The sequence below is a fragment of the Marmota monax genome, unplaced genomic scaffold, assembly GCF_021218885.2.
Source record: "Marmota monax isolate L192 unplaced genomic scaffold, Marmota_monax_Labrador192_F-V1.1 WCK01_AAM20220418_F8-fsc00016, whole genome shotgun sequence".
NCBI classification, from domain to species: domain Eukaryota; kingdom Metazoa; phylum Chordata; class Mammalia; order Rodentia; family Sciuridae; genus Marmota; species Marmota monax.
This window is the reverse complement of record NW_026695209.1, coordinates 6,754,786-6,775,233: the sequence shown is the minus strand read 5'-3', so window position 1 is coordinate 6,775,233 and position 20,448 is coordinate 6,754,786.

Sequence of the window (20,448 nt, the reverse complement as noted above, 5' to 3'; positions counted from 1 at the left end):
CAGATGTCCTGAGACACATCCACAAGGCAGATGGCAGCAATGTGTGAACAACAAACAGACCTTGGGATAGAAACAACATGATGAGTATTATTTGAAGAAATTGCTAAAATATTTTACATTATGTTACATGCATGTGTGAATATGGCATAATGAATCCCACTATTGTGTATAATTAAAATGTATGAATAAAAGAAGAACTTAGTAAAATTAAGGAGAATTAATGACTGCAATGACTTGAAACAGTGTAGCAGTTAGAGAAAGGGATTTGAAAGAGAGAAAAAATAAGCATAGAAAAGGAGATGGGAAGATACAAATGGGGGTGGGGGAGAAAAAGAAAGAAGAAAAAAATTTTTCCATTGGAATTAATATAAAAGAAGAATTCCAAACTAGATGTTGTAATGCTCAGCAGATAACTAGCTTTAAAATTAGAGCTATGATCCATATAAAGATGAAGTAAAATGTCTGCCTATGTCATACAGTGCTGCAAAAGCTTATATCAATACACAAGTATATTTAAGTAAGACACATATCACTCTCCACTTCTTAACAAAATTTGTTGTGTATAAACATTTCTATAAATCACCTCCTTCCTCCAACCTGTCCACACATATACAGTATTTCAACCATTTATGAATTTAATTTATTTTTTTTTTTCATCTTGAAAGATGTTTTATAATGAGAAATCTGTTTTTAACTTGTAAATTAAAAGTCTTTCACTGAAAGGAGTTTGAAGAAACCGACCTACTTAAAAAGTAAGCAGAATTTATTTAAATATTGAGGATTCATTGGGTTATGAACAGCTAGCCAATACAATTGTGGTAAGTTGAAGAAGATTGTTTAGAATAGTTAATTCACCATTTATCTACATAAGTGGAATTCATGGCACATTTTGCTTGTCTTAACACAAATATATTTGCCTTTTAAGTGGTTTTATCAGTTAGTTTTCATGTAGACATGCTAAAATATGTTATTTAACAATCATAGTTTCTTTTTTCCTTTTAATATATTTTATATGACTCACATATAAACACCACCACAATTATTTAAAGTTGCAAAATACCAATAACTTCACTATGTAAAACTATGAAGGAGTATAATATCCACATTATAAATAGAATGATGGCAGTTTATATGAAAATGCCACTGGACCAGCAGTATAAAGACTGAATTGTTCAGCATAAAGATTGAATCTTCATTGTATTGTGGCAAGTGACATGAACTGGTGATCTCTCTGTACATGCTATCTTCAAATATTATAATCTATTGCCACAGAAAGTAGGACCTCCTAATTTTAAAGCCAACCACATGTAAAGTACAATTCATTGAACATATACAGAGATTTTTATTGTTGCATTGCTTCTTTAGCTATCTCCATTACCCCTGTTTGAAAAGAAGCACATTTCAAGAGCAGGACAATCACATTGTTGTATGCATTATGTAACTTGTTAGAACAATCATTTGCTGACTTTTTCTCTTCAGTTTACAGATACAAACTATTAGAATGAATTGATATTTTGATGGCCTTAAAGATTTGGATAATTACCTGAATAGTTTATTGTCTATATATCCAATTTATTTTCACGTGACAGAATATTTTATGGCATAATTTTTAGTAAGCCATATTCTAATCAGCTCTCCTCAGTAGTAGAATCAGTATCAAGTTGAAAATGTATTATATCCAAATATTTCTGGCAAATATTAACTTTCAATTAAATCATGATTAGTATTCAAGAATAACAGAAATAATAAGAACCTAGTTACAGAAATTTCAAGAGAGTAGGATTTATCTTCCTTTGAAAGTTTCAATAATTATTTTAAAGTTTAGTCAGAATGTAATCTAATTTACTCAAACCTTGGTGCATGTTGACAAGGTACTTTCTGTACAGTTTTTAATAATTATTATCAATTTATACTGTAAACGAGAAGCAGGAGTCCATGAGGATAAGAACAGCACTGACAGTTATTTCCTTTCAAATTATTGTATCAGTGTGAATTGAGTTTGGCTTTGAATAAGAGAGAAATCCTTGATAATAGTGCCTTAAAAAATTAAAGTTGATTTCTGTCACAATGAAGGCAAGTATGCTATAGTAATCCCATGAACCCTGGACACTCTAATTTTTATTTTCTTTCTAGTGTGTCATCCAAAGAATAAGGTTTCACTTCATGACCCAGGATGTTTTCTCTAATGGGAGCTGTCATTACAGTGTTCCAACCAGCAAGAGGGAGAAAAGAGGTGTGTCTGTGCCCTCTCATCTATTCAGACATTTCATAAAATTTATATACTCTACAATATTTCCACTGACATCTCACAGGTCAGTGATGGTTCAAAGGCCACAGCTAGTTTTGAGGAGGGCTGGGAAATGTAATATTTACTTTGGTACTCAAGTACCAAGCAGAAATCAAAAGTTGTCAGTATGGTGGGAATATTGCTATGGCAAAGGTTAGTCATTTCCAAATAATTATTTATCTGTGCACGCCTAGTGTTGAAAATAATATTAATAGCATTGGATATATATAAGCAGAAACTATGTTAGACCTTTGTTGAAATTCACATCCCTAATGTTCTCTGTAATCTTATTACATAATTTGATTTTAACAAATATGCTCATGAAAATTGACTGCTTAACCAAAACCTTAGTCTATATTTCCTCAAAATATTTTTAATTTTTCTCATAAAATTAAAATTAAAAGAGGTCAATCTTCACCTTTAAAATGGTCAAATCAATATATCATAGTGATTAAAGGAGTCTCGAGTCAGACTTTCATGCCTGTGTGTGTGTGTGTGTGTGTGAGTGTATGTGTGTGTGTATGTACATGTGTAGTACTTGGGACTGAACCCAGTGGCTCTCTACCACCAAGCTACATAATGGACCCCTTATTTTTTTAATTTGAGAACAGTTTTTCTGAGGCTGGTCTTGAACTTTTCATTCTTCCTCAGCCTGAATCACTAGGATTATAGGTGTGGACCACCATGTTCAACTGATTCAATTCTAATATAGGTACTGGTAATAGCATTGGAGTAGTTGTTTGAAATCTCTTTCTCTTTGTTTTTGTATCTTAAAATGGTACAAAAATCTACAATTAATATAATTAAGATTCTTAGAATAATCCTTTTGCTACTAAGAGAACCTATTTTTCAAACTTCTGATATTCAGGTTCTTTTATTTTTGTGAAAACTGCTTTTTACATCTAACCAGCAGAGTACAGCTAATAAGATGTACATGATTATACATATGTTATCTGTTGACTGTATTTCCTCATATAAACTACATTATTCCTCCTGCACAGAGATTTTCCCTCCCTTCATGACTTTCAGGAAGCAATAGGGAATATTGGGCAGGCATGATGGGCAAGAAACTACGGATGGCCATTTGCTGACATACAGCAAGTAACTAAAGCCCTTAGTTTGACAGTCTACAAGGACCTGTATGTCTCCAATGATCATGCAAGGTTAGAAGCAGATTCTTTCCCAGTCAAGCTTCAGATGAGATCCATGGCCTGATCAATACTTTTCAGATTTTTAATATGAGATCCTGAATTGGAGGATCCAATAAATCTGTGTACTAATTAATGACCCACGGAAACTGAAGAAACTTGTGTGTTGTTTGAAGCTTTCAAGTTTGTAGTGATTTGTTAAGCATTAAGAGAGAGTTCGTTCAAGAACCTAACAAACATAAAGTGCTGATATGGTGCTTGCTAGCTATTTTTGTGACAAGTGACAAGATCATAAACTTTGAAATCACACAGATCTGAATTCAAAGTGCAGTGAGTACTTCTGCATTTTTCCTCCAGCTGTATAGCTTTGAAAATGGCAGTGTGTATTAGGGGTGGGATCATGTTTAGTCCTGTTTGGTTTCTTCCAGGTAAATATGATAAAATGAAATGGAAGCAAAGAAGTTGACAGTTTGTTCAGTTTCAATTGACCATAAAAATCGAGTGGGGGAAAAAGTAATTGAACACATGATGAGGATGACGGACAGTGACAAGAAGATGGCCTCAGTGGAATATAGGTCCAAAAGATTGTGAAGACATGTGCATTAGTGGAAAGGGGCAGGAAAAATATGAGGTCTTGATCTGAGAGGGATGTGTGATATTGGGATAATGGAGATTTTGCAGTTATTGCTAATGACATTTTGTGTGTGTGTGTGTGTGTGTGTGTGTGTGTGAGTTTGTGTAGTAAAATACAACTGAAAGTTTTGGGAAAAATGAGGGGAAAGTAAAACTTAGACTAAAATTTTGCGTTTTTCTGAACTCCAAGGCCAGAACTAAGTGGTTATTGAAATTACTCAGAAATACGTCCAACTATTTTGGGGGCATCATGAGTGATCCAGGAACTAAAACCCTCAGGAAATGAGGAAAGGCCCAGAGGTTTGTCAATGCTAGTAATACTAAGTAGTTTTACATACTATAAGGAAGTGCTTTTGGTCAAGTGTTATGTGCAATAATTGCATCATTGGGATCATGTTAGAATACCAAGTTCTAGGCTGATCCCAGGCTAGTGACCAAAAATTCTGGTTAGGATACAGCCATTTCTATCTTAACAGGTCTTTTAGGTGATGTGATATGCACTAAAGTTTGAAAAATATTGGTGTAATTGTAATGACATGAAATCCAAAGCTGGAGACTTTTGGTAAACTGAGGTTGAAAGATCTGGAAGTAGCAAGGAGGAGCAAAGCTTACAAAGTTGATCCACCCCTTTGGGGTTCTGGTGGACAGAGTGGTAGGAAATGCCTAGTTTATAATAGGCCCAGTAACTAGCCTACTATCCTGTATTGGCCAGTTATTCTACAATAGGAAATATCCTGTATATTTCACATAGATTATCTATTCTAATATAATAATAATAATAATAACAACAACAATAATAATAATAATAATAATGAAACAACTACTTATTCTGGTAATTACGCTTGCAATCTTCATTTTAGAGACGGAAACTGACATGACATCATGCTAACTGGCTTGCTTAAGAACATGTAGAAAATTAATTTCCTCTCTTACTTATTTTATGTATTTTAAAATCAAATCAAACCTTCATTTCACCAATCCTGCTGAAATGTCAGCAACCACTATAAATTTTTCGTCATCAGTTTGCCTAGTTTGCATGTTCTTCATAGCATCAAATGGACAATGTCAGAAATTCCCTGGTGCATCTTGTATGATACTTCAGAAGACCCACTAGAATAGTAGAATTGGAAGGAATTCTGAATTTGCCTGCTCTAAATTTTCTCATCTGTAAGGCTCAATAAATTAGTTCTTGACACAAAATGTCAGCAATATAATTTGATGAGAATTTCTGGCCCTCATCAAAATTATTTTTCAACTCTACACTCCGCTTCTTCAATCGTAGCATATTAAGTTAAGAACACTCATGCTATGCCTAATTTCTCTTTGCTCAAGCTTGCTGTTAATCCGTGGCTGAAACTGTAATTTTCCAGAAATGTGCCACCCCCAATTCTTCCCACACACAGGTGCCAGAGTTATCTAACTAAAATGCACAACTGATCATGTTACTTCTCTGATTTAAATGCCTTTTAAATTCCCTATTGCTTACAGCTGTGTAGTTTTAAAATTAATTTTTTTTAGTTTTAGCTCAGAGAAAAGTGATAAAGAATGTTTCATATTTTCTAAAACCGAATTCCTTATCTGTGTCTCTCTGTCTCTTTCTCTCTGATCTGAGCTAGGTGTTACTTTCCAGCCCCTCTTGCAGTTAAGGACAGCCAAATGCCTTGATCTCAACCAAGGAATGCAAATGGAAAGGAGATTGTCACTTCCAGTTCCAGTTTGCTAGGGGAGCAGGTATGCTCTGTTCATCTACTCTCCTCACTTCTGCTGAAATCATGATCAGAAGCAGTGTTGAAGTCTTTAATTTTTTAGTGACTCAGTGGAATGTAGCATTCCTGAATCCCCAGTGCACTGATCAGAAAATGACATTTTTGCTGTATGTGAATGAAATGTAAATTTTCATTATGTGATCACATAATTATTTCTGAATTTATCTTTTATTGACACTCATACTCGTTCAACATATATGGTCCTCTACTTTACAACTCCAGGATGCCTTATCAATATTTCACATTTTGTACTCAAATTACCCATTTAGAGTCTGTTCCTTTAGACTGTGAGAGCTGATTAAAGGGATGGTGTCCAGATTCATCTGTGAACATCAGTTGATCAAAACAGGAAAATTGTGCAATGTCTCAGGTTGAGTCTGCATGCTTAAATATTTTGCCTGTTTGCATCAAATAGATTAGTGAACACGGTCAGACTGCACAGTTTCAGAATCTTTAGACTTATGAAATGGAAGTAACCTACACATTTATGAAGAAAACACTATTTAAAAAAATTGTGTAAAGCATTTGGAAATACTAGTAGAATGTAACTGCCTATTTAGAAAGCACCATTGCTTTAAAAGCTATTGGAAATTACATGTTTTATTTTGTTATCTTAAAGAAAGCTTGGGATGATGCAGAAGGTTATACTTATATTTTTAAGGTGCAATTATGTCCTCCACATCTCTTAGTTTCTTTTGGTGGTTAAGAGTATAACTGTGTGAAATGAATTAACCAAGGTAGCAATTAGTGTGCTGCAAGATATCATTTTCTAAATGGGTGAGCAATCACATGGACAAACACTTTACACTAAAAAACTAATTTACTTTCAGAAATCAATACCTATATCTTTTTGGTTCAAAGTGGTTTATGGAATATAACCTCAACAAATTGCAAAAATACAATCACCATTGTACTTTGTGGCTGTCTTTAATAACAGCAATGCATAGGAAGTGAAAATAAAATTTAGTTGAATGACCTTCATATGTAAATTTTGAGCATGAAAATTTGGAAATCACTATGAGGAAGTAAAACAAATCTTTTTATTTTTATTTTTTGTTTATTTTTAAAGTTTCTTTATACCCTGATTTTCATGAATTGGACATAATAGAAAATCATAATTTTGACATTGGAAGTATCCTTAAAGAGATTAATGGAAACACTTATCACTATTTAGTAGAATCTAGGAAAAGAACCCAGGTACTTTGATTTCCATTAGCATGCCCACTACCAATGCTTCTCAGTGGATGTAGTGACTGCTAAGGAATATCTTGCACATTTTTGTACCTTTTCTAGTTGTCACAAAGATTGTAGAACACTACTGCCCTTTAGTGTGTAGGGATAGGGAAGACCCTCTTCCTCCCCCCCCTGCCAGAACATTCCTATCATTCCACACCCAGTGATTACTAAATATTCAAATAAGTTAAACATATGTTTATAATTATCTATCTTAGAATCCATTTAAAACAAATATTAGAATAAAGTAGTTTTTGAAGTTCTAATATATACAAAATGTCCTCCATATAAAAATTTCCTTTAAGATAAGGGAATATTCAAAATTGTATCCAGTGGCTTCTCATCTTGGAAAGTCTTATCCCCAACAGCAATTCTGCTCTTGTTATTTGAGCCATCCCTAACACCCTATCAGTCTTAGGTAACTTGGACATTCTTGCCACTTCTACACATAAACACACTATTTTTGCTTTTATCACATCCTGTAGTGATGTGTTTCTTTTTCCTTAGAGACAAAAATAAGTCTTAGTTTATTTTAAATCACTTTTTTATTAATTTACTCTTTATATTATAATTATCTAATTATACTAATTTTTAAAATGTGTTTTAGATCGGTTTAAAAGGGGACATTATTACTGTTTCTATCAAGGTTTAGTATTTTAATATGAAATCAGTGTGCTGTAAATTGAAGCACTTCATTTGAATCCCTTTCAAATATTTGTTTTTTTCATCACTAATGTCTTAAATGGAAATGCAAATAAAAGATCTTTCTGAATATGTGTTTAGGAGGTATTGTTATAAGTGCAGACCAAATAGCTACATAGATATGATCCAGTCTGAATATATATTTCACCATTACTTTCAAGATATATTGCATTTCTACTGCACATTTGGTCTCAATTTCATATTTTTGTTTCATAACACATGCTAACTACTATTAGGTTTTATTTCACCAATGTATTATGGGTGAAATGTAAATTTTGTTACAGTTTAGAATAACAGATTTTATCATCTGGAGAAAATGTGTTAATCTCTACATTAAATAAATGCATATGAGTATTGTGTACCTGTGTTTGAGTATTCTATCCATCATTATCTTCAACCACAAATTGTGAGATCTTCTTTTCATGTCCCATAACTACGGATTGGATAGACTCCCTAGGTTTTCAGACAATTTGTCCATAATATGGTCTATGAAGTTCAACTTAGTTTATTTTCAAACTTTGGATTCACATTCTTATATGTCATTCATCAATAATCTGATCTGAAATATCTGGACAATGATACAGTCTGTACTCTCTCTCTGTTCCTTTCATTCTTTTTACCAGTAGTCCTCTTTCTTTCATTGTGTTGGAGACTGGGAAGGAAGATGAGAAAATGCAAATGGCCTTTGTGTTACCTATTCAATGCTATAGCAATCATTTTCTGAGGGTTGGTGAATATGTGAGATGATTTATGTGCTCCAAGTGGAAGGGATTGTAGAAAGCCTGAGATCTGCCAAGAAGGGGATGTTGGCAAATTAATTTTGTGTTTGACATTAACTTCTAAAAAGGTCTGGTTGGTTTGCCCCACATATCTATAAATCCATGAGAAAAAGAATATGAGTGTGAGGTAACAGACATTGCAGAGCAACTGCTATCCTATGTAATTAGGTCTACACTTCTTAACATTGATCTTCAATTCCTGTTTTGTTTTTTCCTGGTGCATTACTGGTAAATGGTAGTTTGATTAAGTAGCAGGTAAAGTGTGGCAAATGTTTATAAGTTATAGAGGTTGTATCTTGTGATTTTCTTTTAAAAGTGGAAATACTATGCTGTGATTGGTTTCACGTTTGTGGATTTACCTACAAATCCAGGACAAGAGGAAACGTTCTTTCTATATTCTATATCATACATGCACTTTATGGATATTAGTTTCTAAAGGTCTTGACATTTCATTCTGGTTAGGAGTAGTTTATTTCTATGTTGCCTATCTAACTTTCTATGTTGCAGTGTATAAGCTGGTTCATTAAGGTTTACATCCAATCTGTATTTTTAACCCTGTTTAGAAAAGTCCAAGTTAGTATATGCTGTGTTTGGTATCTTCCTTAGCCCATCCTCCCTTTCATTAAAAAGCCTTTTTAACATTGGATATGATTGGATTTAGATGGTCTATAGTCAGAGGAGTTGATTATTAAGTGTTTAGGAATTCTGCACAGTTATTAAACACAGATACTATTAAACATTAAGACAAGCTTACAAATGAATGCATAATTAACCAAAAGTTATTATGCTCTGATTATTTTGCCACACTTTATTATTTTCTAAATTTTTGCAGTCATTTATAGTGTGTCTCTGTGGCAACATCTATATTGAAATCTATGTGCTAAAAATACTATAGAATATGTTACTGAGAATCTCTTCTCAATTCTACTTTTTGTGACATCAAATTGGTAATTGGAAATTGGCTACAGTGTGAAATCCATATTGTGGAATTGGAAAATGTACAAATAAAAGCCCAACTACCTACCTTCTCTGAGAAATCACTATCACATCACGTTCAGAAACTGGTTCTGTCCATTACAGAGACTAGGGTATATTAGTCCTTTTAGTGACAATATGTTTGTAACTAACTAGAAAATAATATACTTAATTATGGGTTAACTTAACTGATGGCTATTAAATCATACTGATAGTCATTATTAACTATGAATGGTGATATTCCTTTTTTCAGTGTTTTTCACATTTAGTCAGTATAAAACTGTCCAAACATTTCAGGTGTTTTTTATTAAAGTTTTTCTAGGAATCATTTAGACACAGTTCCATAAAATTAAATTTCATAGAGAAGTTATTGATTTCTTTCATTTATATCCACTATAAGCAACTGATAATACAAAATTCATAAAAATTATCAGGCTAAAAGGATCCTGAATATACTTTATGGCTTATAATTTTAATCAGTCCTTCATGAGCTAGAATAGATCCACATTTCTTTGTGAGAAAAAAATGTTGTTGATTGTCTAAGGTACTTCTTCAGCCAAATCTATCCAAGCCTTTGGGCTAGATTACACACCTCCAGTTTTAAGCCAGCACCTTAATTTAACAAGCACATTTCTCATGACTTGAACATCATGGCCTCAACCAGAAGCTCACAGTACCTGTCCTTCTAGGAGATAAGACTTTCTAAAACCACCAGCTAAATGGCTTATAAATGGAAACATAAATATGGTGCTCCTAGAAAAAATTTTGCAGTATAAGAGTTTTCCATTATACCTGTTTTCTGTAAGTATTTTTTCACATGAAAAATTAATTTAATAGAATATTATTATCATATACTCTACCAAAATAACTTCGTAGAGTATTTTTAGGGAATCAAAAATCATATTAAGGAACAATGATGCAAAATCCATTTTTTAACTTGCCACAGGGATCATTTTGATGACATTATGCAACATACTTCTCATAGTCAACATGAAATGCACTCTATTATTGTTTGGGACTACTGTGACAGGTTAACTATTTGCTTTTCCTAAGTCATCTTTAATTCTTTCCTCTTACTACAACCAATAATATAATGATGTTTCCATTTCACTTTGGCTTTTAGGAAACTAAATCAAAGTGAATGTTAGTTTAATCCATTCTTTAATTTTCATTCTCACAGTTGTACGTTTCCTTCTTAACTTCCTGTACTTATTTCTATTTTCTTTTACCCTAATGAGTTACTTCTATTTAAAATTTCAACTTTTTATTTATTTATTTTTCATCTTTTTGGTCAATGCTTTTATTCTTTGTGTACTCAAAAAAATCCTTGTTCATTGAGAGGGCCAATAAATAGGTAAAACATACATAATAGTCACATAAAATTTTATTTTCATATTCTTGTGTTTTATTCTTATACAAAGTAATATTAAACAAGAAATAAAATTAAATCAAAGGAAAGACGAATGACCATTTAACTCTTATTTTAGCTCACTAATATTAGATCTTCTCATATTTTGTGGACTGGAAAAATCATGTATGATATTATAACTAATAACACCCTTTATTTCAACTTGTATAAATAGTGTTTAAAGAAAAAAGTGAATAGACATACAAAGAAGAATTAATGTGTCAAAATGTATACCATTTTATGATTAGGAATAAGCTCTCTGAGACACATTCCATAGGTTTAAAACAAACATATACAAATGCTGCTTTTCCTGACTTACATTATCTAAACAATAAACCTACATGAGGAAAACATATTGTCCTTGACAGTTGTAAAGGCACAGTTTGAATTTATGTTATGGTTTTTGAGAAGTGACTGGCTTTTTATTTTTATTTTTTTATCATCTAAGATGTCCTTTGGGAATATTCACTTAGCTATTTTTCCAACTGGACAGTTAATGTCATTGTTGTTCTTTAACAGAAGTAAGACTTTATTTATGGCCCTAACTAATGCTACTCTAGACTATAGTTGTACTATAATATATTAGGGCAGTTTGTCATCTCTATATAAAAATATTCCTTTCATATGATAACACCTTCATCAGAATAGTGGCTTCAGTCAAACTAGGAAAATGAGAAGCAGCGATTAAAATTGCTGGGGTGAAGAAAGAATCCAATGTGTGCTATATTAACACTACATCAGTGCAGGAGCAAGTGCTGCAACAAACTCATCTGATAATGTAATTTCCTTTCAAATGATAGTTTAAAAAGATTAATGATTCACTGACATTCATTCATTTTGCAGTCAGCACCAAAGATTTTGATTTGTCATTGTCTCTTTCCTTTATTCTGAAGTTTTGTTGCTTCTCTTTATAAAAAATGTCACATTAATATTATTTCCAATTTAAAGGATCATCATCTCAAATCGTTATTTTTAAGAAGACTAGGATAAAAGGACAGCTGAGTTATCATGTTCTTAAAGTGATATTTTCTTTTGGGTGAATACTATTTATAAAACCACTCAGCACTCCTGAAAGGTTTTATTTGGTGAGTAGAATGTTATCCTGATAGACCATGTTTACAACGGAAGTTCCTATCTGAAGTGATATTTTCTTCCACAAAGATTCAATAACTTGTGTTGTATTGGTAAATGACTTGATTTATTTTGCCACTTACATAGTAAAAGCTTTGATTTAAAAAGTGCCTCTTTGCTATATTGTGGTATAGAAGATAGGAAATTTATTGAGGCCCTCTGGATTTATAAAATATACAATGTTTAATTTTAAACAAGCTTCTGCTATTTTCTTCTAACCACGATTATGCTTTGGCAGTTAGATGAGGCACTAGGAAGTCATAACTTATTTGTCTTAGAAAATTTATAAAAAACTGCTTTAGCCAGTGATTACATTTTTCAATAACTTATTTGAAATAATTAGATTAACTAATATAAAATTATTCTGGGCTGTCTTTGTGAACAAAGAAAATATAATTAGATATCAGGAATAGTATTATAAAACATGTTACAATTAATTTCATTAATTAGTTTCATAGATACTAAATCCTCATGTTTGAAATTGTTTTGAGATTTGGAAAAATATAGGATATTCCAAATAATATCAGCACTTTCATATTTGTTGATATCTCAGTGGATGAGACAAATGTAAAGAGAAATGAGGTACCTTAGGTATAGATGTGCAGAAGATGATCCAAATAAAAATAAACAAGATAAAGAGCTTATTAATGACACTTTTGATGGATCAGGAAGGAGTTTTAGTTTAGATAGGTGGTCAGACAGGATCTCACTGAAAGTGAAGATTAAGCAGAAAACTGAAAGAGAGAAATAATGCAAAGATACAGACAGCAACGTCTTCCATGATATATATATATATATATTAATATAATATATATAATATATAATATATATTATATATATAATATATATAATATTATCATAATATATATAATATATATATAAAATAATATATAATATATATTATATAATATAATATACAATATATATTATATATTATATATATTATAATAATATTATATATATATTATATATATAATATATATAATATTATTATAATATATATTATAATAATATATATTATATATATTTATATATAATATATATAATAATAATATTTAATATTATTAATATATTATTATATTAATATATATTAATATATTATATATATTAATATATATTATATATTAATGTATATCAATATATATTATATATTAATATATATTATTATATATTGATATATATATAATATAATATAATATAATATAATATAATATAATATATATTATATTATATTATATTATATTATATATATTATATATATATTATTATATATATTATTTTATATATATATTATATAATATGGGCAAAGATATATATATTGTGAGCAAAGATCCTGAGCTGCTATGGACCTGGAGGAAACCCAGGGTGGATACAGCAGAGTGAGAAAATGAGGCTTTAGTCATGAGTTCCAATCCAAGGGAGATGTGATGCTGTTGAGTAGAAATGAAGCTACTAATCACTTTTTAATGCTTTCTTTCTTAAAAAGGGTAATTTTGTGTTAGGTATTTCAGATGCAAAATATTTCAGTTTGCATGTATGTCTCAGCTCATTAAATTATTAATATAGATCAAACATTAAACATTAAAATGTTTTATCAAAAGATATTGAAAATTTAAAAGAATTTACTCTTAACAGAATAAATACAAAAAAATTGTATATTTTTTCCTGTGTTAATTTTTTTATTGGTTCTTTGTAGTTGTACATGACAATAAACTACTTTTTGACACAATTGTAAAAGCATGTAATATCAATAAACAGAAGGGAGTAGGGTGGGTGGAGAGAGGCAAGGCAAAGAAGAGGAACTGGGGTCTGAAGTAGAGCAAATTGTGCATTTTAATTGGATAACTTTTTTTTTGTACACATACACATCACACAATGTTTAGTTCAGGTTAAACATAACTATCCCCTCAAACATTTACTAGTCTTTTATGATAAATCTTTAAAAATCTTTCTTCTAGCTTTTCAAAATATAAGCTAAATTTTCTATAGTCCCCCTAGTATGTGTAGCATCCCAGAATTTCTTAGTGCTATAAACTGTAGCTTAGTACTCACTGATAATTTTTAAATATAAATATTAAAGTCATATCCCACACAATGAAATGCTTAAAATAATAAGCAATAAATTCTTCTTAGAAACTGTGACAAAATAATTTAATTTTGTGGTAAGAATAAAATCACCTGTTCTTAAAAAGCTCATCCCCTAAACTTACCCTAAGGACATAGAGAGAAAGAGAAGGTTTAAAAAAACAAAAAGGAAAATTATTTTAAAACAATCAATGTAAATACATAAGGCAAGAAAAATTAATCTAGGAGATCTATTAAGAATTGTAATTTCAGAGATAACAGAGACACTATTTGGAACAGAAAATATCTGCTCTTAATACCAAGTAGTAAAGTTAAGGGTAAATGTTAAAAGAGAATCAACAATATATGTGTTAAAATTTTCAACCATTAAAAATAAAAATGACTACAAACATCCAGACAAAAAAATTCAGATTAGGACAAATGCAGAAAATTAAATTGGTCTGAACTTCATCTTCAACATAAATCTAGGAGACAATGTGATGCTTAACGCAATCTGCAGAAACAATAGTCACAGGTCGTGAAACAAAAGTGCTGTATACAGTTAAGTACTTCTTGCCCAGTAAAAGTAACACAAAGGCTTCTACAGGTCAGGACAACTCAAGTAAAAACCAGAATTTTCTAAATTCTATTTGTTTTAAGTTCTGGGCTAAAACATTTCAGAAATATCAGAGTAAAAATACAGTACTGAGCAGGGCATGATTACATGCCTGTAATCTCACCCACTCAAGAGGCTGAGAATTGCAGGTTCAAAGCCAGCCTCAGCAATAGTGAGGTGCTAAGCAACTCTGTGAGACTCTGTCTCTAAATAAAATTCAAAATAGGGCTGAGGAGGTGGCTTAGTGTTCAAGTGCCCCTGAGTTTAATCCCTGGTATACCCCCCAAAAAATACAGTAAAGAAAATATCATTTGAGCTTTGAAACTAATGAATATGTAGATTTAAACTTAGTAATTGATTTAAATCTATTTAGAGAATTTATTTCATTCTTTGACTCTGAAAAAATTTTAATAAATTACTCAAAATTAAAGGTACGGAGATTACAGTCTCAGTTTGTTTTAATCCATTAAAAATAAATTTAGAATTACCCAGTACATTATTTTTTAAAAGGTTACCATTTTCCCCCCACAAAAAATTTTTAAGGTACCAGGAATTGATCCCTTGTTCTCACATGCCAGGTGAGCACTCTACCACTGAGCTATAATCACAGCCTCAGAATGTTATGTTTTCTTAGTGTCAGTATATTAACAAAAGCAAGTTTATTTTAAATTATGTTCCAGTGTAACACAAGGAATAAGAGATAATTTCAGATATATTATTTTGACATTCATAGTAAATAGGAAAAAGCAAGAACAAAAATGTTTTTGAAGGCTTAATGAAAATAAATGTGAAAATTTAAGGGAAAAATGTCTGTATTTAAGCCTACTGACTTATGATTCTAGGATGAATTTAGGTAGATAATTCATTCCATCAGTGAATAAACATTTATCAACCACATACTATACAATTTTATTAGATCTTAGGGAACAATAATAGGCATATTCACTACTTCTGAGAAGTTTATAATACAGGTATGAAAATGAGTTCATGCCATACAAAAATTTTTGAAATTATAGGATTAAATGTAGGGTAGCAAATACTGGGCCAATGTCAAAAATAGGTTTTTTTGTTTCACATGGGTATTATTTTGAGTTCCCTGTATGATGTGGGAGTGAAAATTATAGTTTTAGCCTCTGTAAACTATAAGGTTGTAAATTAAAGATTAGGTTGCTTTTTTTCTGATTACCCAGTGAGCTCTAAAACATTGAGAATTGTTTCTAAAGTATATTTAATCTCCTGGATTACTTTGACACATGAATAGAATGTATCTACAAGGTTAACAAGTAAGCAGATATTACATGCAAATGTGAAAGAAAGTAAAATAAAAGTGCATGATTTTCATATCATCTCTGAAAATTGAACACTGCAGATGTCTTATAATGCTGAGAAATGTTTTCCTTCTTTGACAGATCTTCCTATAAATTTGGTTTCACAATTTGTAAAAGGGAAAATTTGATTATAAAAGTTGAAAGATTCATTTCAACTCTAAATATTTTTTTTGCCTTCATTCTAAAACACTCTTTCACTTTCATATAACATAAGTGACCAACAATTTTCCATAAAAGTATCATAATGCTTTCTGAACAAGGATATAACAAATCAAGAGACTCTATTCCACTCTTGTTCCCTCATACTTGTGAGTTTGTGGACAGCTCTGTCCCCAGTTCTTTGACATTCAACTTCATTAACTGACAAATTGTTTTTCTTGCTCTCTGCTTGAGACATTGAGGCATGTACTGTAGTCCCCAGTGTCTTTGGCTCCTTCTCAGCATCAGACTCCTAGCTTGACCATTCTGAAACCCTTCCCACCTTCTTCTAGCCTAACCAACTCTCAAGTAACCTTCCCAACATTGTATGTGTCTCTGGGACGTTGTCAAGAACTCACAAAGCTAAGGTCTGATTTCTTTTGTATGAGAAAACACAGGTACATTAATCTCCTCCTTTCACAGCCCTTGTTATCCAGAATAGCATTCCATGTCTTCATTTCTGTCCTCAGCTGATAGGATATGTGACACAGAGCAAGCACTCAATACCTGTTTATTAAAATAATCTATGAACAAAAAAAAAATGACAGCCTGGCAAGAATTTATCTACTTGGTGTTCTTTTTGATATACTGACAGTGTATAATTGGATGATTATGTGTATAACTTTATTGTCTTCAAAACATTATCTTAAATAATTCTCTTCTGATTTAATTTTGACTTTACATTATAAAATGTTTACTTCTCTTTGTTGAAACTTTTCATTTTCTAATTGTCATTTCAACTTTCACTTTAGTGTTTCGACTTTTAGAGAATATGGGCACAGCATTCTTTGCTTACCTTTAAATGAGATTTTCAGCATTTCTAAAAAAGAGAACAAAAAGTCATTGAATTGGTAGTCTAATAAATATCTTGATTCATTTTTAACGCCTTATACAATTCAAATTTTAATTTTTAAATATATTTTATTTCAATTTAAATATGAAGAGACTGCTATGTTAAAAACAAATAAAAATTCATCTGAAATTAAAAAAAAAACTGGTGTTCTTTTTCAAGAATACCTTTAAATAATTTGGAAATTAGGAAAGATAATGGCTAACATTGTTTTTTTTTTTTTTTTTCAATATTGTTTTAACTTCTAATGATCTCTTTGTCAGGTTGATTCAACAAACATGGAAATAAGTAAACATGTAATGGGAAACTAATAGAATTATGTGAATACATTCATGGGAAATTATGTTCTATTTGAGCAGATATATCTTGTTTTCTGTTATAATTTTCTTGAAGCTCCTGTTGTGAGAGTCTCAAATTGAACATTTTTAAAAATAAGAAACAAATTTTGGTTCCACAAAAAAACTAGAGATGAGTGCACTGAAGAGGAATGGATCTGTTAATTTAGATTACATTTATTTTGATGCTTTGCAATAAATAATGGCAGTGTGGTAAGCAGAGTAATATGTAACTCAAAGATCTACCTTTTAATCTTGGAAACTGTGAGTTTGTTACCTTGCCTGGTAACAGGATCTTTGCATGCATGACTAATGTTAAGATGCAATTACTCTGGAGTTTCCTTATTATAAGGGTCCTTTTAAGTGAAAGAGAGAAATGGAGCCATCAGAATTAGAGGGAGGTTTGCAAATGCTATGCTACTGGTTGTGAAGAAGAATGTAGGAGCATGAGCCAATCAATGCATAGAACATCTGGAAGGTGGAAAGGAAAAGACAACCAATTTCTCCCAGAAACTCCTGAAAGACATCATCCTGATCCAAAACCAAGATGAACTATGTGGGAATTTTCAGAAATGTTAAACAATAAATTGCTATTGTTTTATACCACCAAGTTTGTGGTAAATTTTTTCAGAAGGAATAGAAAGCTAACACAGTTAGCAAATTAATGTGTCTGTCTTTTGAGTGAATGAAACTATAGAATTGTTTCTTAGCAACAAAAAATAACATTCTACCTTAATTTTATTGATTTCATTTCAACCAACACTATACAATTTAATTTTCCTTTTTTCTTTGAGAAAGTACCTCAGAAACTTCTAAATGAATACGTTCTCTTCTTCACAATTGCAATTAATTTGCAGTAGTCAACAGGAGTTTACTCTTAAATTCCTTACCTTTTATTCCTGAATCAGTATTTTATGGCTCGTTTATTTATTAAATATAATCTTACTTCCTATACATAGAATTTGACTATTTATTATTCTCTCTTTTCTCTCAGACATGTACCACTGCTGACATTTTAGAATTCAAGTTCAATGTGCATACTAACATTTATCCTGATCATAAGTAATTGTAATATCAGTTAGTGAAACCACACATCAAAATAAAAAGCAACCAGTGAGAAAAATTTTCTCTGTGCAGTATCTCTAAGTAACATTGACTTGGCTTAATAACATTGTAGAAATGGGAAACTCATTTAAACTGTTAAAGGGAGACTTAGTAATTCATCCTTTGCCTATTAGCTTTGGTATATTTGATAGATGAAACTTAGAGGAAAGGAACAGAGACTGTAATAGTGGGTGCTACCCAATGCAGCACACATTCCAGTTGTTAATGTTAAGTAAGTTACTGGTGACAGAGTGTTCAATCTGCCTATTACTAGTAGTAGTATTGAATATGAGATGGTGAGAGACTATAATTCTCACCTGTGAGAAAAGAAATGCAGTAGGCTTCAGAGTTACTTCTTTATATGGTTCTCATAGTCTCCATGACTGCTTAACCTGGGAATCACTTTTTTTTCATTAATAGTAGAATCTCTTAAAACCCATCTATATTTACTTATTTTAAGTTCATACTCTGGAACTCGTTTTTTCTTCTTAGTTTTATTTTTTAAAATTTATTTATTGTATTTTATTTTTTGTAAATCATAGCTAAAACAGAAGTGATAAAAATAGATTACATTCACTTTTCTATCTGTTACAACACAGGAGTTTTCAGACATGGACTATCTCTTCTGATGCTGGTATTACAATTTATTCATTGCTTAGGGATTTCCATGAAAAAACCGAAATGTCTGTTAGAAATATCAGAGGAATAAAAATGTATAATAATATACTCTTTCTTTTAGTTTTCAAAGTCACTTCCCCCCCCCGCCCCATTTGGTGCTTAGAGATTAAACCCAAGGGTGCTTTACCACTGAACCACATCCCCAGTCATAGTTAGAGACAGGGTCTCATTGAGTTGCTTAGAACCTCCCTGTTGCTGAGGCTGCCTTTAAACCAATGATCCTCATCCTCCCAAGCTGCTGGGATGACCAGCTTGCACAACTGCACCAGCCCCAGCAATTTTTTATATTTTATTTGGAGACAGGATCTCAGTAAGTTGCTTGGGGCCTCATTAATCGCTGAGGCTGGCTTTGAACTCATGATCCTCCTGCTTCAGCCTCCCAAGCTGCTGGGATTATAGACACTAGCCACTACAATGGGCCCATAGTCACTTTTCAATTCAAATATCTTCACTAAATACTCATTAATACTTTATTCAAAACTCAAATTTTTGCTATTCATTTTTCTTTTTCTTGTATCCCAGTATTTTTGAGCATTTTACTTTATATTTTAGTCTGTCTCCTTAAAATTTACTATACACATTGAGATAGTAGCTAACTCTACAAATCTGTTTAGACTACTTCTATCATCTTATGTTTTTATTTATATTGTCATGTTTTGTAAATTATTTAATAATTCATGTATTTATTTAAGAACATTTTACTGATGAAACCTAGTAAAGAAAACATGGTATATGAAGAAAATATGGTATATAAACATACTACTATTCAGCCTTGAAAAGGAAGGACATTTTATCATTTGCAACAACTTAGATGAACTTAGAGGGTAACATGTTAAGTGAAATAGGCAGGCTCAGAAAGACATGTAGCACATAGTCTCACTTCACGTGGAATCTAAAAAAATCTAACTCTTACAAGTAGATGTGAAGCAGGCTCCCTGTGCATTGATTACCAAATTGTCTGAGTGTGATGAGACTGAACACTTACACACAAGTTAAATGAAGTGTGCTTACTACCTGCAGATAGGCAGCAAGGGACACCATAAGCATGGGATGGTTTATGAGCCTGTCCCCTGAAACTCATGAAACCTGACCAGGCATGTTCATCCTCAGTTGCCCATTTCCCACTTGCATCATAGCTATGCTGAAAGGTAATTTGCCCTGGGTTATGTATCTCAGTGACCATGTAACTAACCAGGAAATCATTAAAGAATAT